The 27,614-nt window shown below is 44.6% G+C and overlaps 1 long non-coding RNA gene across 7 annotated transcripts in view; it reads left to right on the top strand.

Moving 5' to 3' along the window:
• Positions 1 to 27,390, top strand: part of LOC130592302 (uncharacterized) — an 82,573-nt gene extending 55,183 nt beyond the window's left edge. For 2 of the 7 annotated variants that reach the window (XR_008970513.1, XR_008970514.1), the window contains 3 exons: positions 10,977 to 11,165; positions 13,490 to 13,567; positions 25,883 to 27,390. This is a non-coding gene — a long non-coding RNA (uncharacterized LOC130592302). Of the gene's footprint in view, positions 1 to 5,855; positions 5,930 to 9,299; positions 9,403 to 10,976; positions 11,166 to 13,489; positions 13,568 to 15,938; positions 18,506 to 19,363; positions 19,735 to 25,882 lie in introns of those variants that run through there. The other 5 variants (XR_008970515.1, XR_008970516.1, XR_008970527.1 and 2 more) reach the window with 5 other exon arrangements.
• The last annotated feature ends 224 nt before the right edge of the window (positions 27,391 to 27,614 follow it).

Here is a 27,614-nt window from a genome sequence, read left to right as displayed (position 1 = left end):
CTCAATATAGTGACGAGGGAGGGAGCGAGAATGATCTTTGAATAAGATCCAGCACAGAGCTGACAGCTCAAGGATTTGTCAATGTGGTGATGAAGAGGAAGTTGAAGTTGCGATGGAAGAGCAGCAAGGAGAGGTGGCGAGTCAGGAACAAAACAGTCGCAGCGGCATTCGCCAACCTGAATTTAGGTTATTTAGGCACAAGTCGAGAGTAAGGGATTTTTTCATAAGGAGATCTGATTGTGTTAGTCTCAATGCACTGGTGATGTTAACAGTACTTTCCCTCATTAAACTGATCAGGTAGAATAATAATTTTTGGTTTAGATTATGCAGTGTGTAACATTCATGACAGGATTGAGATACAGGAAAATACTTGCAAGGGTAAGTTGTAGAAAATGGTCCTAGCCATGAAATGGTCTAGTTTATATTCTGCAGTTTATAGCTGCAGAATAGGATGTTTTCACAAGTCTAAAAGGGAGTTACATCTCCTGTGTCATGTAGAAATTGGGTGGGATTTGAGATTTTCCATCACCCTAAATGAGAACTCAGGTTCATTGGCTTCCATAGAGGTACATGAGTTACGTCATTGGATTTCATGTCAGAGGACAGATGTTCAGTGCACAAAAGTGATGATGTTGCATCAAGGGATTGGGATGATTTCAGGATGCTTTTAGACAGCAATAAGGCTCCTGGTTAGAAAACCAGTACCAGAGAGGCATGGTTTCCTTATCCTGATTTGTGGTTGGATCACTGGTCTAATAAAATGGTTAACAGTGACTCTGCTGTTAGGGTACTGTACCATGCTGCTCACAGTGCGTGTCTGCAGAGCCTATCCGGTCATTTACTGCATCTGGAGTCATCAGAAATTCCACTGACACTGTCAACATTATGTACATTCAAACCACGCAGGAAGATTGGGTTTTCATCAAACATTCTGAAGAGTGGTATTATTTCTCCCCTTCCTTCTTTATTTCTGGTCAGGCTTTGAACGTAAAGGTAGGGCAGTAGCTTTATTTGTAATCAGCGATGCTACTTCATCCTAAGAAAAGAAAAACAATCATGATGCCGTCTATTCAGCACAGCCCAGCATTTTTTCACAGGGTTTGATTCCCTTGTAATCCCCTTCCAGCACAGGGCTGCTGTGCCTGAGGATGCATTCACCTGAGAGGCAGGATCTGAGGACCGATCCAGCTCCACTGTCTGCACTAGCATATTTTAAGACGCTAATCCCTGTTTGTAAGCCATAATAAATAGGCAGCATACTGCTTTAAGTAATACCTTGGTGGGTAATGGGAATGACTCACAATGATAACATCCTGGTTGTTTGACTGTGAACTAATACAAGTTAAAAATGTAATGTGTTCCTTGTTAAGGGAACACCGTCTTATTCTGACTGCTGAGAGAGGCTCAGTGTTGCATTTCTAACCTCACTAATCTTAAGAAGGCATCGGTGCAAGGGTAAAGTTTACTTAGAACTTTCTATCCTGTCTGCAGTTCTTCTCTTCATCCCACTTCTCCACTCATCCTTTATAAGCATTCAGGAGCCAAGGCGCATGTTCCAAGGTCAACGTTGTATGTATTCAAAAAGGAAAAGACATGTTAGGACAAATTTCATACTAAGCCTTCTTAAAGTGCTTTAAAACAATGTACATGTATGTTCTGTGCTGTAGTGCAGATGCCTCTGCTATGGAGGGGGAAAAGGACTTTTTTGGCCAGGGACAAAATTCCTTCTTGTGTGAAAAGACGTGACCATGTAACCACAGCTCATTGTGTCTTATCTATTAACATATACAGTGTGGGGAGTTGCATTTGGGTTTGGTGTCTTTTCACCAGCAAAGCATTTATTGCTTCTAAATTAGTGCACTGAGAATTCTGAGGCCTTTTTTTAACTAGAAACCCTGACATTTATGTCGGCTGTGGAGTGGTGGGTAGCTTTCAGCATTTTTGACTGCATGCATCCAGGTTGAGGTAGTAGGTTGTATAGTTTAGAATTACACCAAGGGAGATAACTGTACAACCTCCTAGCTTTCCTTGGGTCTTGCACAGAACGGCGTGATGAGCGACCATAATTCCTCAGCAATCTTTGCTCTGGACACATGGAACAGGAAAGAGCAGGTAAGATGAGCTGGAAAACCTTTTCTTTTCTTCTGCCTCTCTAGAACTTCAGAAATGTTCATTCTCTCAGCGTTTTTTTTTTTACCTATGGGTGCTGTATCATTGAGTTTTTAGCACATTCAGTGGACTAGTAATGCTTGTCTTCCTTTATTAGCATTCAAGCAGCCTAATGTGTAACATTCCTAAAAAGCACCATGGCAACTTATCAGTGTTATTGCCTTCACGGTCAGCAATCAGAAGTCTCCAAAGGTAACATGAAAAGCGTCCTGTATTGTATCTGCTATTGAGAAGTGCAAGCAGGTTTCCCTTTCCACTCGTCTTTGACTGGTTTGGTTAGTTCTACACCAGGAGTTAAACAGGGCTGTACCCTGTAGCAGTACGAGACCTGGCACACTCATTGTCTCTCAGGAAGCGTAGGAGGCTGGTGCTGATGCTTCCAGATAAACCCTGTAAAGGTTTCTCTGAAAGTACCTAAATCTACACAGTCCTCGGGAGAGCTGTTCTTAGGGAATATCCATTGGTGATTACAGTCAGCTAAAATGTTTCGTAAGGGTTTTATTTCTAGGCCTGTACAGTTCCATTAGGTGTTTCAAAGGCTGTAGCTCTGGACGCATCCAATAGAGGTGGTTTGCTTCTCCCTCACAGCAGTTTGCATTCAGGAGCAATGGAACCACCCCAAATTTTGTGGAGGAACTGTGTGGAGAATGGGTACACGGTGAGCCAGCAATTCTGGGCACAAGATCACATTTGTATTACATCTTACAAGTCTAAAATGCAGGGAATATACCTAGCTGCTATTGAAATCTACACTCTTATTTACCAAAGTATTCAGTGCCTAAAAACCCCTCTGAAATTCTGGCGTTTATCTAGTGAAGTCTGAACACAAGATTTAAGATCTTCATGTTAGCAGTGTTCAAGGTTCAGGTCCACTGGCTGCCTGGATGAAGATGGTGGCTGCAATGCTTGATCAGGGCCCAGAATATGAGATGTGTTACGTCTTTTGACTATATATATATACATGACTAATTCTGGCAAGAGTTTTTGAGTTCCCAGAAATAAGAAAGACTGTTTGCTAGTGGGTAAACTTTCTAAGTTAGTGAATAAAAGGAAAGGGTAGGCACAGGATTTCTTTCATTAGGCTAATCTAGAAGTGTGAAAACGATAACAATATTCCAAGGTGCCCAAGTAACCCAGAGTGATATTCTTCTAGTAAAATGGCACTTTAATATCTTCAAATCCTTGTTTACAGAATGCAAAGAGGAGCTGTTGGTTTCTCGAGCGTTACCCAGTGCTCAGTTATTAGTTATTCAAGGAGTGATTTAGTGGGACCTTATTTCATCTTGTTTTCAAAGAGGTTATAGATATCAATACCATGGTTTATAACTCTGCAGTTCCTTAGGACAAGGCAAGTATCCGGGCTAACACAACGCAGCTTCTGTGTTCCACAGAGGCACATGCACTAAACACATGCAGGTGGTTAAAAAAGAGGAATCTTTTTAGCACATTTTAGGCAGTACCTTATTTCCCCCCCATAAATCTCTTTGCAGATGGAAGTGCAAATTTTCAGCTGTAAATCCACAAGCTGCATTGATTCACATCCAATTTAGAGCTGTTCCATAAGGGCTGATTTATTATTTTTAACCTGTCTGGTTAGGAATAGCCTCATAAATGGGTGGTAGTAACTCCAAATAAGAACAGTCTCTCTTCGGTTTTGGTGGTAACATTTTGACTCTGCTTCACACAGTTATAAGGGAACTTCATAAGGTCCAAAAATAGCAGTTGTCTATATTAACGCACACATTTGTGGCTATCGACTTTAAGTATGTTAACTCAAATGGTCTATCTCGTTCCAAAGAACAAGGCATAATAATTAAAAAGGAGAATGGTCAGTGGCAAACATAATTCAATGTGCGTATTTTTCTTCTGAATAAAATAGCATTCCAGCTCTCCCCCTGATGAGAGGAATGTATTGTCAATTAATTAGACTTCCATCATATGTCCTCAGATGCCCTTCTATCGTATGCCTTCCATATGTCCTTATGTCATATGCCTTCCATATGCCCCCTATGTAATTAAGCTTCTATCATATGGCTTCTATCATATGCCATTTAAATAGATTTCCAGGAGAATGTGGCAGTGTTACAATTGTGGACCTTTTGCAATGAGTAAAGGAACAACTCATGAGCTGTAGCTTGAAAGAAGAGGAAGCAAAAGGGAGGTGGCGTGGCTCACCCTAAACAGTTTCTTTAATTGCCAGTTTTGTTTCTCTCAGCTTGGGCAATGAACAGACAAAAGTGGTCTATTTTCCTTGTTTTCCATTAGTCTTCCATTCCCAGTTTTTATTCAGCTAAGCCTGTGAATAGCTGGGGAGATAGAAACTGTTTTTCAGAGAACATTTCCATTGGAATGTAAAATGAAAAAGAAACCATCCACCTCCCAGAAAAACTGTGTCCTGTGATAACGAAATGTAAGCTTTCATCTTGTTTTTGTTCCTTTAAGTCTGTAACATAAAGTGAAGTACTAGAGATCTCATGGTGAGAGTATTAATGAAACTGAGATGGTACACTTAAGCGCACATCCCTGTTCTCCCTTGTGGACAATGTATTGTGCTTTTCTTGGCATGGTGATTGCTTCATAGATAGTGTCTTAATGTACAAGGATATGTAGTGAAATGGATCCCAAATTTACTGTGACTTAGTAAGGATAAAACCCAAAAATAAGCACTGATGCTTATATATGTAATGAAGAAAACTGCAAGCATCTGAGGAATGATGAGGTCTTGGAATGGCTTCCAATGAGAAGACAGCTAGCATGCTCGTTTGCCTTATGTACCCTTGTGTATCTGTGCTTTCTTTCTTCCCAACAACTTTTGAGACTGTTTTCTAATCTCAGCCATATTTGATAGGGGAACAGTGACTTTCAAGACTATTCTGCTCCAGCAGGCTTTACAGAAATGATAGAAATCACAGCCATATATCTAGCAGTCAGGGTTGAAAGGACAAAGAGAAGGTAAAATAGTCATACGTGCTGAGGTGTCCAAACTATAAAATGGAGAGTGCTTTGCAGCATATGCCAGTTTACCTGGATTAACTGGATTGAATGAAGTAATGAGAACAGTTCGAACAGATTCCCACTGGCTAGTAACCAGCATGTCCCTGAAGACTTTGTACTCCAGTTGCTAGAGCATGCTAAAACCCATTCCATCATGACTTCACTGCTATTTATATGTGCTCTGCCTAGATTAAGATAGAATTTACCAAACAATAGGCCCTATATTTTGCTGTGTTAGCCACTGTTTGTAATACAGATGCATTCCTGAAAAATAGGTGAAAGGTCTTAGTTTTGGCTTAATCTTTTTAGTTTCAACTCAGTTTTCATTTAAAACGTGCACACATCCAAAATATGACCAGTCCATCTGGAAGCTCTAGGAAGAGAAAGATTCATGTTGTGGTGCTGCACCATCATTAGTTACCTGGTGCCACAATCAGAAACTGCATACTAAGGGAAGCCTTTAAGCCTCTTTTAGCGTACCACTGTAATTCTCTGTCAAGAATAACTAGCAAAGTCTTGTGTTCAGGTTTGCTGGGCAGCAGGAAAATGCTTGCAGCACTGCAAATTATCTTTCACTTCTGTGTTTTCACCTGGCTATGAGGCAAGGGCTGTTCCTGGGACCTGAATGCTGTTCCTTTGGAAAGGAGACTGGAACTCAGAGACTTTCACCATTACAGGGATTTCCCCCCCCCCCTTAAACAATGGCTTCCATTTCCACACCCAGTTGAAACTATGCTGCAACACTTCTGCTGCTAAATCAGATGCAGTAAGTACAGTCAAATTTGTACATGAAAGTTTTGTAAGAACTGGGACGAAATAGAATGTAATGCCAGAATGACTCATTGTTTAATGAATAAGGCCCTAAGTGTTCTATTGATGCCATTTATAAATTTGTATAAAATGTATAGAATTCATGTCATAACTGGAATTCCAAGCGCAGCAACCTTGTGAGCTAAATTATGATGATGATAGGGTACTGCACAAATTAATATGAATTCTAACAGGCTTCTGCTTGAAAAATGCTCAGACAGTTAAAAATAAGACAATTTCATTACACAGATTGAAAGCCCAGACCTCAGAAATGCTGCTACTCTCTCCTTTGGAAATGGTAAATTACTGAAGAAGGAAGTTCTTTTTTGTGTGTGTGTGTGTGTGTGTTAAGAGTCAAAAAGTATAACCTATACAGGAAAACAGATGTCCTTTAATTAGATGTAGATATCAATTACAACGCAGACCACAACTGGAAAATGAAAGAATTAGCTGGTAGAGACCAGCGTAATATCTGGAACTCTTGTATTGAAAATGAGTAGTCTGAGGGCAGAGCAGAGATCTGAACACACATCTTTGACTAACTTTTCCCTTCTCGTTCTTACTTTTCCCTTCTCATAGCTTGGTGGATTAGACAGGAAACCAGGTGAAGTTCAGCATTTCCAGCATGAGTTTTGGAGATAGGTTCTCTATCCAGTCAGACTTCAGCCAGAGACAAACTCGCATAGGAGTGGTGTTGGCTTTAACCTTGTGAGGAAAGGTTTCAGTCTAAACAGGAGCAGAAAGGAAATCTGACATCTGGAAATTTCCCATAGCAGAGGAAGATCCAAAAAGCTTTATTTGGGAACACCCACCCCCTTTCTTTCTTCCTTTCAACAAGACAAGACTTCTGCTTGCCCTGACTCTGCCGATGCTCCAGGCGGTCCCAGTTGCATATGCTTAGATTTATATATTCAAAATATAAAATGTATTCTCCCTGAGCAAATCATTTTTTTACATGCAATAGGGTGAAATTAGCCTCTTTGCGCAATGTCATGGCCCTGTTTCTTGGTTAAATAAGAATCAGGTTTCTGGGGCAGATATGGAAAGAAATTGAATTGCTGCATTCCATGTTACATGCAGAGACTTCTCTTTACCAGCACCTCTCCCTGCTTCCTTCTCGAACTTGTAGAAGACAGCTTCCTGCCCAGTTAGGTCATCCACAACTGTGAGGTCTACTGCAAATGAAATACCACTGGCTAGATATACTCCAGGCAATAACTTCCTTCAAAGATGGGAAGAAGCTGCTGCTGCTCCTAAGGCTGAAGCCACTTACTTATGGGGAAAGAGCTGTCATCCCGCAGGCAGGGGCTGCACCAGTGGCTGGAGCCATTCTCTGCCTCTTACCAGCCCCTTCTAATGTGCAAGCCCACCACACTCAAGACCCCATCCAAAGGTACTGTTCAAGAGCAGTACAGGTACAGCCACTATAGAGTCCTTGATTTCTGTTTTCTATCTACATTGTTGTAGGTTCCCACATTTAGGTAGCCAAACTCCTGCCCCAGAGAAGCGTATTTGTTGGTGCAGGGTTTTCCCTTGCCCCTCCTGGGTCTGCTTCACATGTGCTGCCATTTTTCCTCACACCCGTTGCCAAGGTCTGATGACAAGGCTGTGATTTCTCTAAGCTTCTCTTTGTTACAGGTGTGACACGCAGCTCGTAGGGTTTCATTAGGGCTTTCATAATGTATTAAGGAAATGTCAGGATCGAGTAATTTATAATTAACAGTGACATGTAAATGTCATGTCTAACAATTGTAGTGTAAGAGTATTGTTTTGTGAATGGGCCATTTTTTACACATGCAACTGTCAAGGTCCAAAAAAGCCATCCCCAGTCAGGCAAATGGTTGGTAAAGACAGATATTTTTTCCCCTTTTGTTTACTCCTCACTGAATTCTTGATAGGCATCTAGACCTTGCTGCCTGTTGTTCCTAGATCCAGTACATATACAAAGCTCAAGCCATGATTGGAAGCATTTATGAACATTTTAGAGCTTGATCCTAATATAAACGCATATGGATAAATCCCTGCGCAATGCTGATGTGGAATTCATATGAGCACTGTCTGTATGAATTTTCAGTATGAAGGTGGAGCTGGTCTCCACCATGCAAGAGCATGTCATGCATGATGCTCTAGCCATCAGTGGCTGCTCTGGGATGTGATGAGCTTAGGTATGGTGCTGCACTAGCAACATCCACATGGGTACTGACTGGAGATCTGTGGTTGCAGCAGCTCAGGTTGGTGCTGGTTTTGGGGTCACTACAGTCAATCCCCTGAAGAGCGTAGGCAGACCCCTCTTATTCCTTAGCTTGAGGTTTAAAGAATTGTAAATAGCAGGTCAAAACCATGCCCAGATTAATGCCACTGATGTGGGTTTATTTTCAAGTTTGTTTTTCTTGTGTTTGAAGTGGCCTCTCATCTCTTCTGACGAGGAACAGCAGTTGTGGCATGAGGGCGGTTTGCAGTAGCGCTGTTTGCAGTCTGTCAGATGCCACAGCTTCCCCTTGGCTTCTACTTCCTTTCATAAATGAGGTTGTTAGATTTGAAGGGCAGGATTTACAAAAAAAGGGGAAGAGAAGGAAAAGCAGGAAGGAAATGGGAAAGGAAGAAGGCGAGACTCGATTGCTCTCTGCTACACATCTTGTGGTTTGAGTTGGTTTTGGAAATTGCCCTTCCACAAGCTTTTGAAATGTGAAAGGGGAACTTCTTTTATAAGAGCCCTAAGATATTTCGATCACGTGTTTCCCTTCATTTGTATGTGAGAATAGTTCTTGAATGAGAAGTTAAACAGCGTGGGTCTTAGTGGAAAAACTAAAATCAGTGTCCACTACTTAGTATGTCAGCAATGATGTAGCTAGACTGCTGAATCATGTCATGAATCACGTAGGGTTCTAGGATGGAAGTCACTGGTCTGCAGTCTGTGACTTTAATGCTGTAATAAATCCACAAGTGTCCTTCTGCGGGTGGCTGCACTGCCTAAAGTGACTACTTGGGACTCTGTGGCTATGATTCTGTGACTAAAGAACTGTCATCTCCCCCTTCTTCGGTAGAAGAGGAGGATATCCATACTCTGCTGGTGGAATCACTAGTGAAAGGGGTTCTACAATGCTCTGCTTATATTCCAGTAGAGGGGCATTTTTTAATTGCCAATTCTCAGAGAATCATGTCATTTGGTCATCTTGGAATCTGTAAGTTAGCTTCCAGACAAGCTCCAGGCACTGGGATTCAAGCCTATCTGTAACAGCATTGCTCAAACAGTGCCTTGAGACCCATAGAAGCAGTGAATTCTGATACAGCTCTTCATGTTTTTGTTTGCTTCTTGTATGACACAGGCTGCCACCTCAACAGTCATTTGCTAATGATGAGGATAAAATGGATCTCTCCTTTGCCTGGATAGCAGAGGGAGGTTTAAAACCTCCACTTGAGAAGTTCAAGGTTTGTAAAGCAGCTCCCTTACTTCTTGTGAAGCCCTTGGTCTGCCTCATGCCACATTGCATTACAGATTAAGGCAGGCTTCGCATTATATATTAACACAGATTTGTCCTCAGATACCCTACTGTGGAGAAGGCCATTTTTAAATCTTTAATAGGGCATTGGAGCAATTTGCTTGTGATTTAGTTTTAAGTGGGCAAGAGGAGTGGTGACAAATGAAGCTGGGAGGCCCTAAAATTCTTTGAATAGTCCATGTTTTCCTGGAACTGTTGGGAAAAGGCTGCCAGAAAGGTCTTGGCAGGTTTTTTAGGTGGCTGGCCAAGTCTGAAGCAAATGCGGATAGTTAATAGGCTAAAGCAGCTCTGGTTCCAAGTCCATATATATATATATAACATACGTTTTTATTTAAGAAATCCCACCACACGGAGGAGCAAATGTAGTGCTAATATATCTTCCTGAAGGAAAACAGCACGGGAAAAAACACTGTCATCTTGTAACGATCAAATCAAGATCCTACTTTTTAGGCACTTGAATTGTCAGCTGAAGAAGAGAAGAAATAGGAAATGAAATCAGTAGACAGGCAGTGGCTTTCCCATGAGGGCCCCATATTAATCAGGAATGGCTTATATAGCAATAGTTTGCATCTGAGAAAAAAGGCAGAAGTTGTTCAAAGAATGGATTTCCGTTCCTAGATCGACTTTGTGTTGTTGCCATGCAAGTAATTAAAAATAGTAATTAAGCAGGAAAGCGATCAAGTAATGACCTGGGACCTGCCGCTGCAGTTGCTTCCATGCGGACAGTCCATTCTGGCACGAAGCAGGAGTCTGCCTCTGCGGGTCTTAATTGTAAGAATTAAGTGCTGCTACTGAATTATCTCAGGTATAGGCTCATTCGGGAGGTGTTTCTCTGTGCACCAGGGTCAGAATCATGGTTCTCTGTGGCCTATGGAATAGGTGTTTACTGTGAGTTGTTCCGAGGATATGTGAGTCCAGATTTCACCCAGACACCAGGTGAATTACCTTTGTAATTATAAAGTTGTCTTCACTGCAAGGGATTCTTGTTTGAATTCAGTTCCTGGGGCCTGTGTTGTTTTATTATTAATGGGGTGAGGACTGTGCACAGCCTCCGCCGTTACAGTGGAACAATTACTCTATCTTTTATTAAGCCATTGGTGCAAATCCTGAAGTTCTGTTAACAGACTTCCTATGAGGTCTTGGCTAAGTCTTTGTGCTTATTCACTGTATCTAAAATAGAGGTCCTTGTTCCTCATAAAGACAGAGGAACTAATCCTATCTGAATTGTGCACAGGCAGTCATGTCGCATGTCATACTGGAACTGCAAGTGAGCATTCTGTGTATCTCTGTGAAGTCATGTTTCATATGGACAACTTCCATGCTGACATACGCATTCATTAGCTGTGCAGAGTTAAAGCTGACGATATTTACAGTCTAATACTCCTTTTACACAAAATCAACTTGAAAATGTTATTACACTTTAAAAGTCCTAATTAATGTCATTTGTTATAAGTGAAATATTCTGATATTCAGATCGTTCTGTTTGTTTTCTTCATTTTGTAGCTCATCAAAAGGTCTTATTGCATTATAAACCGAACTAAATCTAAGTTTAGTGTGTGCTAGAGCCTGCAGCGCAACGTTAATGATGCAGCAGTATGGACTGGCACCAGGAGTGGGGAGACTGGCTGCTGCGCTTGCGTCCCGCTGCTATTTCTGGCACGCAGAGGCTGCGCGGTGTGGGATGGGTCAAACGTAAGTCCTCAGAGGTTGCCGTGTCTTCCCCGCGCTCTGACATTCATTCTATCTGTCACATGCCTCCTGATACGTGGCTTTCTAATTTCTAATACACCCTCATCACCAGTGGAGCAACTGAAAACAAGTTACTGTATGCTAAGACCTCTGTGTCTGGTTTCACAAGAGGGAAGGGTGACTAGACGTGCATTCAGGCTTCACCCGTGTTAAAGTGCCCAAGCCTGGTATTTCTTTGACAGCAACACCTAAATGGCTTGGCATCCTGTAGACACCCTCTGAGAAGAGACTCCCTGTCTGCAGGAGCTTGCAGTCTAAACAGATAAGGCAGACAGAAGGGGAAACACAAAGAGATGGAGAGAATTGCCCAAGCCACTTAGCATGTCTAGCAGCAGGACTGGGAATAGGGACAGGTCTTCTGGGTTCTCACCACTGTCATCACCGCTGATTTGGGATTCCTCCGGCTGGCTCTGCACCAGCTCCTGCCTGTCCCTGTGCAGGGATAGGTGGTTTGGGCCCACCAACTAGCTATAGAAAACATTTTGATGTCCTACCTTTTGGTTTAGTTCTCCAGCAGTGGCTGAAACAAGTATCTTCTTCTTGAGAGAGAGATGCCCTCATGTGCTGTTTGTGATTTATAATTGTGCCAACTGCAGGCTGGAGAATCAGAAAACCTGAAACCCCAAAACATTCCTTTATCTTCTGAATAATTCTGCCCTCTCTTTAAATAGAGTCAGTGCTGGTGAAAAGGGCTAAAGAGTAACAGGAGGTCGAGGGGATGACTGTTCTTTGAGGTTCTTCAGGTCCCTGTAGGCTCTCAAGGCTCTTTACCAACATTAATTAATACTCAGATTCACAATTCCTTTCTTGAGTGCAATAGTTCTGTTACCTGTTTTATGCAGAAAAGAACTGGAAATAGACTGCAGGAATAAGGTTCCACAGTGAACTCATGGAGGAGATGAGCACAGACCTGCAGACTGCAGGCAGCAGCTCTCCAGTCTCTGAATTACAATCTCTGTTTTACACAGTGACCCCACCACTTCTTTCCTATTGGAACAGAATTCATTCTAGCTCTTAGTTGCATGGATTTCTAGTTTTAATTTAAATTTCTACTTTTCCTGCCAGGCCAGGTTCCCAAATATCCCTATACTTTATGCATGTTTTGAGTCCAGGTTCAGCAGTTTAGATTCTAATTGAACAGCCTCAACACGTATTATTTATATTGGCTTTTTCAGAATAAGAAAAAAACCCTTGATTGAGACACACCATCTTTTTTCATACAATGATTCTATTGAAATTTCAAGTCCATTTAAAGAAAGCATTAAATGTTGACCAGCCAGAAAGTTTTTGTAGCAGCCTTGTAGGTTAACGTATTAATATAGCTCCAAGTAAGTGAAATGCTTCAAAGTTTGTCAGTATGAAGCCTCAGATCTTAAGAAATTATGTCACGAGCTAAAACCAGGTTAGATTTATCTGAAATTTTAGTGAGGTTCTTGGAGCTTTACTTATGTTTTAAGTGAATTGATATTTGAAACTTCTGGTGAACCCAAACCCATGTGAAATATGAGGGTTTTCAGGTGCTTTATGTGATATGGAAATGGAAAATCACGCAAGAGTAAATGTAATACTTTTTTTTGCGTGACTTCACCCACATAACTTCGAGTTTCACCTTGAGTTTCTGAGTTCAGTTAAAGCCGGTTTGTATAGGAGAGCTCATGGATAAGGGCAGATTGTTAACTTCCCATAGGCAAAGCACACATAACTCTCGCTACTGCGGTCCCACTTCTCATATTCTTTCTTTGATATGGGATGAATTCATCTCTGTAACCTTTCTTTTCAAATCCCTCTGTTACATCAGCTGACCTTTTGTCAAACTCTTCCCATTTCCCTAAACTCGGTTGTCGGTAAGGGCATGGAATGGTGCAGTATTCCAGGGCTTTCCACCAGGCCCTGCTCACCAGGAGGTGAACAGCCCTGCCTCAGTTCGCTTTTTGCTGCCTTTACCCACCTTGGGATTGAATTGGTTTATGGCTTTCTCACCTTACTATTCGAAGTGTTCACCATTATCCAGGGATTGATATAGTTGGAGCTCAAAGATCTCTGAGGAACCCATTAACAGAACCGGGGGATGGAGAGAAAACACAACAGCCACTTTTTAAGCTGTGGTGCTGTCAGGGTAGTGCATGGGTGAGGTAATTTGCTAACGTATGCCCTGTTGGCTTGGGAGGTGAAAGTTGGTGGGTGAGGCAGGTTAAAAGGAATTGCTGGTGATGAAAGGGAATTTACGTGACCTTCAACCACATTCCATCCTCTCTGTTGACTAACAGGGTAGCAGATGTGGATAACAAAAGTAATATGGACATAGCAGCTTGCTTCTGAGGACCTCCAAGCACTCCAAGGACACGGTAAGCATTGTCATGATGGTTGAGTATTATGGGGAAGCAAGGCAGAATCATAGAATCATAGAACAGTTAGGGTTGGAAAGGACCTTAAGATCATCCAGTTCCAACCCTCCTGCCATGGGCAGGGACACCTCGCACTAAACCATGCCACCCAAGGCTCCATCCAGCCTGGCCTTGAACACTGCCAGAGATGGAGCATTGCCCACTCCTTGGGCAACCCATTCCAGTTGCATCATCACCTTCACAGTAAGGAACTTCTGCCTTATATCTAACTTAAACTACCCCTGTTTAAGTGTGACCCCATCTGTATAGTTTGTTTTGATACTGACTTGTCTCAAAAAGGCCTTAAGGTTTTATAGTCAATACTTAAGTCCCTAAAGCATCCTCTCTGGCTGAGGATCCCTTCACCTATGTGTCTTCTTCTTTGAACTGCTAATTCCAGCTGGTGTCAGTAAAAGCAGTGTGTCTTTACTCTGCTTTCTGCTATAACTGTGCACCTACCAAGGTCTCCTCTTCCTTCCAACCTCTCCCTCTGATTAAATTCACTCTTCCTTTCTGTTTTCCAGCTTCACCCCGCAAACTTCCTCTCACTCCATTTTTGCAAGAACCTTTCCTGCAAAACAGGTCCCTGATAAGGTTGGTGAAGGGGTTTCCAGTTTATTTATGCTCACCTTGGCATGGTAGCAGCCAAACATGATAACTTACTGGATTGTTAAACAGCTTCAGTCTTCTGGTGCAGTTCAGAGTAGACAAGTGGGTACCTCACAGCTGCTCTGGACTGATCCCCAATTTGGGTGGTGTTATTATTCCTTCTTAATCTCTCCGCACCGGTAATATGAACAGGCATGCTCAGGACTAAAAGGACTGCAGAGACTTGGCCCCTTTTTAGCTATGAGAACGATTTCCAGGCCTCTTTCAGTTGTGCTTATTTCAGTCCAAAAGACAAAAACCGGAACAAAAGAGAAATAGGAGGAGTTGCGGAAACCCCTCAAACTTTCTCTGCTGAGATTTCAGATTCCTGGTGGTGACAGTGCCTCGCCATGCTGCCATTGGTGTTTCCTTCTGCCGTGCCTGGCACGAACGATCCCAAAGCAGCGAGCTGAGTTAAAATACATGGCTGTGATCAAAAGAGGATGACACCTCTATTTTTTTCGTGCCACCCTGGAGGCCCTTAGGTTTGGAATTTGAGTCTTTGAACAACAAGGTTACTGGACTCTAGTAAATGAAGTGTCCGGATGTTAGTGGTGATTCATAAAAGCAATTAAAAAAGGAAAGTGCTTTTCCGCTGGGTGTAATGTCTTGGTTTGACGATGTTCTTAAAGTGTGTGTGTAATGCTGCACATGCTGGTCAGTGGATAGTGACCGCTGTGTTTAAGATTATGGATCTGTTTCCAGCCTAACGCTTCTTTTCACATGGTTCCCATGACCAAAACTGGTTTTTTAGTAGTTGAATCTCTCTCATTTATTTTCTATTTCAAAGTAATTCCCATCTCTTCCTTCTTAAATTTGGAGGGGGGAGAAATCTACTGAGGATGTAACATTTTCCATGGGAGAAATGTGGGGTTTGCAACGTAAATATTGGAGATGGCAGATAACAGAAATTCATTCATTCCCCCCCCCAGTGCTACTCGCTTGCATTTCAGCCCTGGCCCTCCACAAGCACGAACCGCCTCATTTGTACAGCTTTCAAAGCGATTTTCAATGAGCAAGACTCAACTCGGTTAAAACATAATTAGGGTTATTGTTGTATATAAAGATCCATCAGCCCAGCCACATTACCTAAGCAAGAAGTAGACCCTGAGGCACACTCTACAAGCTTCTTCCTACATGGCTTTTCAAGTCGTCTCAACCAACCTGTTAGCATTTAGTGATGGCTCTTAGGCTCTGCTCTTGCAGAGCAGACACTTCCAGTCTTACTGCCTTCTCCAAGGGGATGCCTCTCACTTCTCTTGTGCATATTCCAGAGTTGGGGCTTCAATTTGCTTTGCCCTCACGTCCTGCCCTTGGTTATCCCATGCATGTATGCTACGGGAAGCAAAGTAGTTTACTGATTTATCATGGATCATTAGATGGAGTAACTATTCTTAAAACATCACCAGTATAGATACAATAATTAGAGATGTGCTTTTGTTAACATCACAAGCCTCTACCCTCTTGTACAGTACCCTTGGGTACTACATAATTACCCACTTTGTGTGGTTATCTAGCTCACTAATTACCCACAAAAATTGGGGTCAGGTGTTAACTGCTTGAAATAAGTATCCTCCACAGACTTGGTGGAATTGTGTAAAGAAATCATCTGTTTGCAACAAAACTTTATCAAAAAAATGAAATTCGGACATTTTTGGGAAGGAAGAGAAGGGAAGGCAAAAAAAGACAACAGAGATACATTGGTCTGTGCAATGGCAAGATCTTGCATGCTGCTGTGATGATGGTGAGGGAGTGAAAGGATGCTTGGCAGATACAGTGTCTCTAATCCAGTCTACTTTTCCCAAAGATTAGATCCTTCACTACACAGGGTTTGACTCTTCCCCTATCTGGGTTGATGTCAGTCAGGATTATGTCGGTATAAATCAGAAAATTTGTATCCATGGACTGACTTCACCGCAGAATCCCGCCTCTTCCATCACCCAGGGACTTCTGCACTGCGCCCAGTAATTTGACTGCCTTGTGTATGTGTTTCCATACATTTCAGCTGTTCCATACTCCATGTGCATGCAGGACTCCATCCTAAGGCTGCTGCTCATAAAATGTAGCTTGCTTTGAGTAATAATTTAATTCCTGTGTTCAGGGAGTTACCCCAGTGAGTCAAAGCTTGCTAGATAGCCCCACCCTCCCCAACTTCCCGAACACTTCGGCTGCAGTCCCTTTCTCTTTGCCAGACCCACACAAGATGCCTAACTAGCCAGAATCCCAAGAGGCAGCTGCTCCTGCCTCCCCGTTTTAGCCCCCAAACCCAGGGAATAAAGCCCTAAAGCCCTTGAAATACCAGGCACGTGTAACAGAGGGATATTTAATAGACTTGTCTTCCTAACCTGCTTTCTTGCATAGGTGCTCTCTGCCTTCAATACAAAGGAAACAGATTTCAGTGGGAGCTGAGGTGTTTCTGCAAATCCCACTATGCACCCATCAGGGTATGTGGATGCAAGGATACCTTTAAGCCCTAAGCATCTTTGCAGTGCCCAGCATAACAAAGAAACTGCCTTCTTTATTTATGTCTGTATTTTGCGCTAGGTGCTTCCTCCCTGCAGCGAGTACCACCTTCTGTTCCCACAAGCACCTTTTGAAACCTGTGTGGAGTCAGGTATTAGGCATCACCAACCCCACTGAGGGGGCAAGAATGGGTCTCAGGTAAGGCCCCGCATGGCGAGGTGGGTGCTGGGTCTTTAGGGGCCATACCTGCTCTCCGCATTGTGTAGCGCATCTCTGGAAAACGCAGGGATCAGCCTCATAAAGCACAATGCAGATTTAGTCGTCATCTTTGTGTCTCTTCCCCCCCCCCCGCTCTGCTCCCCGCTGATGTTAACTGTCTGTATTATTATTTATTGTTATCAAGGGATTTGGCTTGATCAATGAAGTGTATATGCGTCTGACGGACATTCGGAGAGGAAATGCTTGGAGAATGAGTAACATGTCTGCAGTGGAGGGTGTGTGTGAGGGAGAGAGGGAGCATCGGTACTAGAAACATTGACTGATGAGTTCATTTTAAAATCCAAGGGCATATAGCTGGTAAATTAGCACATATTGCAAATATAGTCTGGTGTGAGAGGCAGCAGTGCTGCCATTGAGCAGAGGGGTGGGTGTGTGTGTAGGGAAAGGGGGGGGTGTGGGGGTCGAGGAGAGGAGGTTGTCAGCTCTAAAGTCATCACGGGCATGAGCCAGGCAGTCTGCCTGCTTCAATGCAGACGTGGGGCGTGCGATTTCCACGGGCGGCTGCGGGCTGCAGTGTGGCGGGGGGGGGGGGATACAGGGATGGGGGGGAACCGAGCTATAGCAGCGGTGGATTTTATTGTTTTAAAGCCCAGATCCAGCCAGAGGGATGCCAGGCGAAGGGCTGCAGCCCCAACACTTCCCCCTCCTTCCATCTCCTCCCCTCCCGGACGTCTTTAGGAAGGCGGGAGCGGGTGCCCGGCTGCCCGGGAAGATCCCGGGGCCGCAAGGACGGGAACCGGGATGCGGCCGCGGCGACGGGTTTCTCCCTGGAGCTTAAGAGATTATTGGGGAGGGGAGGCTGGGGCTGGTGTGTGTGTGTATATGTGTGTGTGTGTGTGTGAGAGAGGCTGGCGGCGGCGGCGGGGGGAGCCGAGTCCTTATTCTGTTAAAGATTTAAGTAGGCATGCAAGGAATCTCTAGGATAGTTGGCAAAGGGCGAGGGTGGGGAGGGGGGGGGGGAAGGATCCAAAAGAGTCTGTAACCAGACACTGAAGCTTTCCAGGAGTGAGAGTGTGTGAGAGAGACGGAGACAGAGCGAGAGGAAGAGAGGGGGCAGTGTGGTCTAGTACATTTTCATCTGGTCGTTGATTTGAGCCTGATGCTTGCTGTCCCTCAACAGCCTCCCTTGCCTGTATTTTTTCTTTCCCCCCTTTCCTCTCCTTTCCCTTCTACTTCATCGAAGCCTAGGGGAGCCAGTAAAGATTAAATGTGCTTTCGAAAAGGCAGCCACTTCATGCAGCTATGTCTACACCCCCCCCCCCCCCCCCCCCCCAGCTCCCCCTTTTTGAAATAAAAAAATAGGAAGAAAAGAGGGGGGAGACAGCGAGGGGGAGAAGGAAGGAGGAGGAAGAGGAGGAGGAGGACTATAGTTTAATGATGTCGGGACTGGCTGATCCACAAGGAGGAAAGAGAAGGGGGCAAAAAAAAAATAAAAGGGAAAAAAAAAAAGGAAAAGATTTGAGCTCCTGGACGAGGAAGGACTTTGGTGAATGGGCTCAGACTCCCGAGGTGAGAAAAGGACGGAGTGAGTGATGATGATGATGGTTCCGTAATGGTGCCTGTTACCGCTGCTCCCCCGGCCGTGCGGTGGCGGGGAGCGTCGGGTGCGGGGCCGGGAATGGGGATGGGGGGGGGGGACACGGGACGGGGCCGGGAGCGGGACCTGCTTTGGCAGCGCCGGGCGAGGAGCGGCGGATATTTTGCATTTTTCAACTCGGGCCCTCCGGAACGTTTCGGCTTCACCCTGCCGGTGCCGCTGGGCCTAAAGCGGTTCCAGAGATGGGTGGAGGGTGCGGATCCGTATTATTTATTTGGGCGGGGGGTAAGGGGGGGGGGGGTGGAAAGAGGGAGGAAAGGGAGGGAGGGAGGGAAGGGGAGAGAAGAGCGGAGAAGGAGGTGGCAAGCTGGGGACGAAATCCTGCTCTCGGTTATGGCCGGCGTAAATTTCCATTGGCTGGGGTTGCACAAGGTGCTTTGGAGAGGAGCCGGTGCAGGATGGAGTCCCTTTTGTGTGTGTGTGTGTACGTGTGTGTGTGTGTGTGCACGGTGCTCGGGGACCCTCCTCTCCCGGGGAAGCGGGTTTTTCCTCCAGGTTTTCCTCGGCAGCCCCGGCCCGGCAGCGGCTGCCAGGAGCTGGTGACCGCGCTCCGCCACCGGCTCCGGGCTGCCCCCCGCTGCTACCGGAGCAGGAGCTGGCCAGGGCTCCAACACCTCCCCCCCCCCACGTCTCATCATCATCATCATCATCATAATAATAATAACAGCAGCAGCAGCATTGGTGGGAGCGCGGAGGGAGGAGGCGAAGGGGCTGCGGAGGAATTTGGGTGCTTTTCTTCCCCCCCCCCTTTTTTTTTTCCTTGATATATTCCCTTAAAAAAAAAAATGGAAAAAAAAAAGGAAAAAAAAAAAAAGAAAGAAGATGTTTTAAAAATGCAAGCGGCTTGCCCAGCTGCACACACCCACCCTCGCCTCCCTCCCCCGGCTTGCGCACACCGCACGCTCGCACTCGCTCGCTCCACCGCGCTCGCTCGGGTGTCAAAACCCGGCGGGCACCCAGCCTGCTGCGGGCACTGCCCCTGCCCCTTCCCCTGCCCTGAGCCCGCCCGGGGGCCGCCGCTTCCCGCTACCAATACCCCCCCACACCCCCCCCCCCCCGGTCCTTCTTCCGCCTCCCCACCGCCGCGCTTTTCCCCCTTGCTCTCGGCGCTGGAGATCGGAGCTTCCCCCGCTTCCAAATGGTGAGTTTCTACCTGATTTTCTTGCAACTCGGGGTTTTTTTTTCCTCCATCCCTGCCGGCCGCGGGGCTGGCGGAGGGGGCGGGGAGGCAGCGCCTTTATGCTGCTGCATGCTTTGTGCCAGGCGGCTGCAGGGAGAGCCTGCATATTCCTGCTCTTATTTCTGCATTCCTTTTCGTTGAAACAATGAAAATAATTCCGTCACTGCCCCAAACTTCCCTTTTCTTTCCCTTCCTCTTCGTTATCCCAATGCGGAGGCTTTTCATGTATTTGTCGCAAGCGACCTTGTTGGAAGCTGTAAGGAACCTGCCGCGCCTTGTCATTTTTTTTGTATAAACGATTAAAAATGGAATGCATTCTCTCAACAGAGGGTCCTTAGAGAAGCTCTTTCCTTCCACCTGTGTGTCCTGTTTTGTAATCTTGAGCCAGGAATTGAACTTGCCTGCTCTTCTTTCCCTCTTTCTCCTTTTTATCTTTTGATTTATTTTTTTTTTGATCCCTGTGGGGTTTTTATTATTATGGTTATTATTATTTTGATTTTAATTTTAATTTATATATGTTTTTTTCTTTGCAAGGAATAGTTTGTTGCGCCCCTCTCAATCCCTGAGACCCTAACTTGTGATGTTTAGCTTTTAAATCCACGGGTTAGGCTCTTGGGAGCTGTGAGTTGTGCTTTGACATCTTCATTTTATAAGTATATCCTCTCTATATATATGTCTATGTGTGTGCGCGCGTGTGTGTATATATAGACCTATACACACACATATAATAGTGTTTAGTAGACCTTTTAAGGGAAAAAAAGAAGGGTATCTCTCCTCCTTAGGGCTGATCGGCTAATGGTAGGGCGGTGGTTGTGGCCATTTACTGTAAAAATCTCATCTCAAATTCAAGCTAGCGTTTGCATGACAGAGATTTTGTGTGTGTGTGTAGAGTCAAGCGATAATTTTACAGCTGATACCGATATGGGGGTGTATGTGTGTACACATATAGTGATTATTATATATGCGTGTGTAGATAAGATATACGCGATACGGACGCATGGAAATACAGCTATTGAGGTGTGTGTATAGCTACACATACGAATGATACGTGTGTATGAATATGTATGTAGGTAAATAAAACCCTGGATATGTATATCTATTTACATATGTAGGTATATTAATATACATGCCTCTGTTTTCATACGGAGAGAGATTTGCCTTGCCTGCAGGCCACTGCATAGAGCATCTCTCTCCTCTTTTTTTGCTTCTCCCCCCCCTCCTTCTTGAGAGCAACACAGAGTACCCTGAGAGCGTAACAGTAACAGCTCGGTACATTGGTGCTTGACCTCAGCTGAAATCCCAGCATGCCTCGTGCTTCCAAGTTTAAAACTGAACGATTAATCTTAGAAATGTGCTCTATGGACACACACATGCGAAAAAAATAAAGGGGAAAAATGGGGGAAAGGGAAAATGAAATAAAAGACAAAAAAGGCAGGAGCCGGGTTGGATTTTATGGACCGACAGGTCCAAAATAAACTGCAGAAATAAAATGGTTGCATGTACTAATGGTTGGAAACTGCTGAAAAGAAACGCTGAGTGAATGCTGAAGTTTTCAGTCCTCCTCTAGAGCTTCAACCTTTCCTGCTTTTCCACTCCACGTTCTATGTAAATGGCAAATCAGAAATGTTCAAACTGTTTTCCTGCTGCTGTGTTTCTTTATTAGATTTTTATATTGCTGTAAAATGAATTATGGTTGGAACTGTATTTCTTATCTCTGTTCTGCAAAGGCAATTTATAATGGAGTTACTGTACCTTGTTACGGCACTGAATTACTGTTTGATATTTGAATGCAAATGCTTGAACTTAAGACACAATGCACCAAAAACGGTGTAGCGTTTGGGGATCTAAGAGCTTAGGATGTGTTGGATGGTTCCCGTTAATAGTTATTGAACTGGAAAAGGTTGCTTGATTTTGTTTTTAGCTTTTTTTATTGACACTGTAATTTCATTGACTATTTTACCTCCACGAAAAAAAGCCAGCAACGCCTTTTACTTCTGAATTTGTACATTATTCTGCACGCCCTCTAATTCCGAAGGGAGAAACTTAATTCTGCATTGCCTTTATTTTCTGTTACCTGTCTGGCATGAGAAATCAGAACACGGTACGGGAGAACCCAACCACCTTTGTCCAGCCGCATCTCCACCTCGGAGACAGGCAAAAACTACTTTCTCCCCCCCCCCCCCCCCCCCCCCCTTTTTTTTTTTCCCCTGCTTTTAATCGCTGCCCCCCCCCCGCACTCCATGAAGGGAAGGGAACGGGGGAGCGCTTTGTCTGCAAGGGACTGGCTGCACCCCGCGATGCTTTTCCCTCTGCCCTTCCCGGAGGCAGAGCCCTGCGCGGCCCCGGCAGTGCCCGCACCCCCCTTCCGCATCCGCGGAGCCTTCCCCCCCCCCCCCCCCCAGCTTCCCCCGACCTCTTTTCCTCCCTCCCTCCCTGCAGAGCCGCTATTGTGCGCTGCGCGGTGCGGTGCGGAGCGGTGCGGAGGAAAACGGAGGGGGGGGGGGGGTGCGCGGGGCTGCGGCAAAACAATGGGCGGGGGCAGGGCCCGCTCCGCGCCCCGCTCCGCTCCGGCGCAGTGAGGAGCATAATTGGGAGCTGGTTCAATCACTGCCAGTCTAGACTCGCCCAGACACATCAATTAGGGGGGCTGGCGGCTTAAAGGGACAGCGCGGCTGGAGGGAGCCGGGGCCTGGGGACACGCCGAGCGGATGGAATGGAATCGAATGGGGGGGGGGGAACCCACCAAACCCAACAATTGGCAGGGATTAAAATAAGGAGGGAAAGCACAAACTGCACCCCCCCCATCCGCCTTTCCTAGCGGGGAAGGCGAGGTTCTCGCAAGAAGAAAAGGAGGGAAGAATAACTGGAATATCGCATTCCCCCCCCCTCCTCGCTTCCCCAGCCTACCGCGAACTCAGAGCACAGGGCAGGCAGGTTCAGTGGGGCTCCTCTGCCAGATTTGTGCGTGTGATCTGAAGAAATGTCAGCGTTATTGAAACTTAATTGCATTATAAATATCCAGTTGGAATAATTTCTCTGTAAGCGAACGTAAATCAATCCAGAACTACCCCTGCAACGTTTTGTACCTCCTGGCACACAAAAGAAGGGGATATTGCGTTCTGGTTTTATTTTTTGCTTTTATTACATGTAGCGACGAGGCTTTCTTGTCTTAGCGTTTGTGCTCATTTCATCAGGCTCTGCAGCTGTACGTTTTCCTTGGCATAAAAAGAAGCTGCGGCCAGAAACACCTTTATTTTTATCTGAAGAGGAAAATGGGAGAGAAAATAAATATGAGGCGTTAATTTACTTAATAAATAGAATAAGCAAGTCAGCCTCAGTGAGGATTGAAGGTCTTATTCTGCATGAAAAAGAGTGACCAGCCTGAGACTAGTTTCAGTTAAAACTGTAGCTAAGATGCATTTAATATAACACATTCCCAAGCATTCCGTGCCGTATTCCCGAGCATTCCGTGCAATACGTGCTGCAGATGATTAAAAAGGGGAAAACCAAGCAAAAAGTGCTTTTTTAAATATCGTTCTTTTTAAAAAATAACCCCGATTCTGCAAAACTCTGGCACCCAGGAGTTCTGTCTGAGCAGCAGCCGTGGCATTTAGCTCTGTGGCTTTGACCCCGTTGTACCTTAGCTGGAACTTGCTTTCCCAAGTTGAAAGGCAGGGGGTTTGGTGGCAGTAAAAGGTAAAAAAAGGTCCGAGGCATTCTGCAGTTTGCCATTGTTGCTCTTTTATTCCAGTGGGGTTTAGTAGCACCTAAAGTTGCATAGCACTGCAGCTCAAAAAATGGAGACTACTTTCACTGTCTCTTTTGCCTGAATCATTTCCAAAGCACTTAAAGATTTATTGGGCCAGATACCAAATTGCAGTTGAAATACTTCTGTAGTGGCTAGTGCTGATTAGAATATTGATTAATTTCTAGTCGATTTCTAAATCAAAACTTCATTCACATGATAAGTCCTTGATATTAAAATGTAGCTTGTGTTGATGCAGCCTCTTTACAAAGTCACATTAACCCAGTCAAAATGCTAGCTGGAAATGGCATAACCTCTGTATTTTCTGTTGAATTTGTTAACTCTTTGTCTGTCATGAAGGCTCTTTGGCCAGACTTCCATACTTTAAAGCAATGAGATGTTAATTCATAATAGGTCTGCGTATAACCCCAGTAATAACAGAAGACACTGCAGCACGCAGAGTTTAAGGTAAATGTTAATCTGCAGCTTGAACCATTGTCCAATGGTTCTGACTATTTTAAAGGCCGCTTTTCCTTTTGTGCTGCCCTGATTTTGGTCGCTTCTCTGAGAGGCGGAAACGCAGCCCTACAGTTAAGCAGTTCCCAACGTGCGCTTGCCAAAGGTGCAAGTTTCCCAGTGCCTCTGTGCAGCCCTGCACAAGGCTGCTGCTCGCCATGCTTGGAAGAGGAGCCTCTCTGCCAACTGCACCGCATTCTTGCTTGTTCCCAGGGCTCAGAAGGAAAGAGCATCCCAGTTCTTCTTCACTCTTGGGAACACACACATTGTTTCAATAATCCAGGCAATAAATGCTAATTAGTAATGCTTAAGGACCCTACCAGTCAGAGTAATTATCATAATTTACCTCTTCCTTGTTAAAAACATTCCTTGCTGATTTAGAGTTTTTTGAAGCCATACTTTCTTTCCTCTTCCTCTGGAAAGCATTCCTTGTTGCATTAGCAAGAAGGACGTGGGTCTGCTGTGGCATCGCAGCATGTTTCACCTATTTCAGAGGGAACTGGAGCTAGAGAGAAACACATGTCAAGATTTTTCCCACCCATAAGAACTCATTTTAAACCTGGTATTTTTCCTTCTCTGCTTCCCCCCGCCCCGTCCCCAGCACCACCAAAACCCACTTGCAGAGGGAGAACAAAGGAAATCGCTAACTATAAAGGCATCATTAAGGCTGAACAGCAACAGCAAGATAGAGTGTGTGATATGACAACATATTTTATTGCACAAAAGTAGAGATAATTAAATAATTCAGTGGTATTCTTAGCTAATTAGCACAAAGATCTTTCAGAAGCCATCAAGGAAATGGATCTCATCAAATCTAATAATATGCTACATTTCCCAAAGATCCTGTATTTTCCAGTGTTGCTTCTGCCTCACCACCTGATACAGGAACACAAAAGGTTGCAGATAGTTGCACATTTAATTGCACTCTTTCTCAACATACTGTTTTCTGCATAAGGTGATGAGGTCTTCAGAGGAAGGGAGTATGTGTAGCTGGAAGTTTTAATCTTAGTCAGTAATAGAGGACAAGATCATAGCTTCGGGAAAGCCACATCTATTATAAGTGATCCATTACAAAGATTAAATTATGAGGTAGGAGCCATTCTTGGATTGATTGTGATGCGGCTGACTCATTTTGATTTGGAGTTGGTGAGTGAATGATGGAGTCCAAGATCTTTATTAGAGTTAATTGGGGACCTAGATTGCTTGTTTCCAGCTTTTCTCAACATTGAGAAATGCATGGCAGAGTCTAGGAGGGGTCTGGCACCTCTGATTTAGTGTGGGCTCTCATCTTAAGGCCAAAGCATCCTCTTCTTTTCCAGTGGTACAAATGGGAAGAGCTCCATTTTTGGGGTCTTCAGTAGGAATTTGAGGTCTTGTTTTAGGTCTTCAGTAGGATGACTATAACCATCATGCTGTGCAGACACTTTCTCCCCTACATCCATGAGGTTTTGAGCTGGAATCAATGACTGTATATGTTCATGAGGACAATGCAAGTTTGTCCATCCTATGCAGAGGAACATGGACAAGTACCTGCAGGGCATTGATGCTACTACTGGAAAACTCTGTTGGGCATGATCTCATTAATTAGGCTTATCAAATATTATTCAGAGTATCTCATTATGCTCCTTTGATCTAAATGTATCCACAAGCTCATGTGATACATTTACAAACTGTAATTTACTGCTTTCTTATTTGATAATATTTAGGGTTACTTTATCCTTTAGGTAAAATACCAGCATACAGCTCATCCTTTCAATAATGGAAGGGGATGTGTATCAGTCTTCTATATACAGCACTGGTTCTTGCTTTTACTCTGGGCCCAAACTGAGCTTTACTCCTGTGTTACAGTTACGGTGCATATTGACTCCATGGACTACCCAGACAAGTAATGCGGTGGGGTAAGATGCTAGGCTTTGTAAATATTTGTTATGCACGTAAGGTGGAGCTTACAGGCTCACCCTGAATCTGCAGCCAGTGTCCTTAGTACATGGAAGGAGATTTTCCCTTGCTCAGAAGAGATGGAGACTGATTTATACAAGGTAGATTGAGGGAATATGAGGGGAAAAGGCACCTAAAAGTGATTTGCCCAGGGAAGTGCAGCACATCGTTTGCAAAGCAATAATTCATGTCTCCTGGTTTACAGGGCTGCTGTACTTAATAGTATACATTCTTCCTCTGTGGAACTTTCCAGGCTGTGAATAAGGTTACTGACATGCCAGGAGACCCTCTCATGTACCCCCAGATGTAAGCATGAAAGAACATGTTACTTCTGTAAGCTATTTTTACTCTTGTCTTCTTTGTCATTCACCCAGTGCTCTGGCAACTGTATTTGATATGCAGGGACATTATAATCAGCTAAAGAAAAGGGTATTTTTCAAGATGCTAAATGGGTCTCTGATATACGTGGTACTCAAAGTGACTGTGGAAGGCTAAGACTACTGAAATTGGGTTCATTTAACAGCTCTTCCTGCAGTGTAGTCAATGAATCTCTAATGTCCTAGACTGAAATGTCTGACACTTACAGAATCGTTTATTTGCTGGCCTTTGTATCCGTGGTCGACTGTGTCGTGCTCACAGAGCTCCACCTACAGCAGTGGGCTGATGGTACAATGAATATATATTGTATGTTCTTTAAGGGGTGGGAGGCATAAACGGGTGAACATAGGTTTTGCTGTGCAATACGTGCTTCTCGTGATGCTATCCTTTAAGTTAGGGGTAGCCTCCAGCAGCAACTGTTGAAGGATGGCTTGGGCTTCTGAGACACAAGGGACGATTTGCTCCGGCACAGTTTGCTTCTTGCTGCTGACTCTCAGACCATGGTCAAACAGCCAGCACGCTGCCCGAAACTTGCTGCCGTTTGCTGCTGTATGCCTTTGGAAGACGGGACAGAAGGGGTGCCCTTTGGTGTCCTATATGGCAAAGAGGAGGATACGCTAAGTCAGCTCCCGGGAGAAGTCTCCAAACAGCTCCCTCTGGCTACTACTACAAGAAGCTGAACCTATGGCTCCCCTTCCCTGGAAGCTGTGTCTGATGATCACAGGCCATTATATGCTTCTCACTTGACTGCCCTGCTGGTAACTCCACTTTTAAGATGAATTATGCAAGAAATGCTGTGAAGCATCAGACATTCAGGATCACGAAGAGTCCTCTTTCAATGCATGAACTCATTTTCTGGATAAAGTCTGAGACTCACCCAGATTCCGGCTTCTCCAGAAAGGACAAAAACCAGAAAGGATCAAAAAACAATCGGTGGACTTTGGTTTCCCTGTGCATGTGTGCTTGTATCATGTCTGAACTTGCAAAGAATATCCTTGGTTATTCACAAGGAATCCAGTAAATGGTGAATCTGTAAATCAGTTACTTCAAGTGTGTTTGTCTCATTTGCCCACCCCTTTCTCCCCTTTCCCCCAGGGTATCCCTTGCTTTTAGAGCACCTGGTTCCCTTGAGAAGAGGATGGAGTTGCCGGGTTCATCCTGGGGCTTGGATGGGGGGAGAGTGCCACCTTGGGAAGAGGGTTGGTGGGCTCATGGAGCACGTTGCACACTTAGATCAAAATTTGCCTTCAAACCTTTAGTTCAG

Source organism: Pezoporus wallicus, unplaced genomic scaffold (assembly GCF_028554395.1).
Source record: "Pezoporus wallicus isolate ANWC-B61680 ecotype Strahan unplaced genomic scaffold, APGP_CSIRO_Pwel_v1 contig_11829, whole genome shotgun sequence".
Classification (NCBI taxonomy): Eukaryota; Metazoa; Chordata; class Aves; order Psittaciformes; family Psittacidae; genus Pezoporus; species Pezoporus wallicus.
The sequence above is the reverse complement of the archived record's forward strand: the minus strand, read 5'-3'. Positions and strand labels throughout refer to the sequence as shown.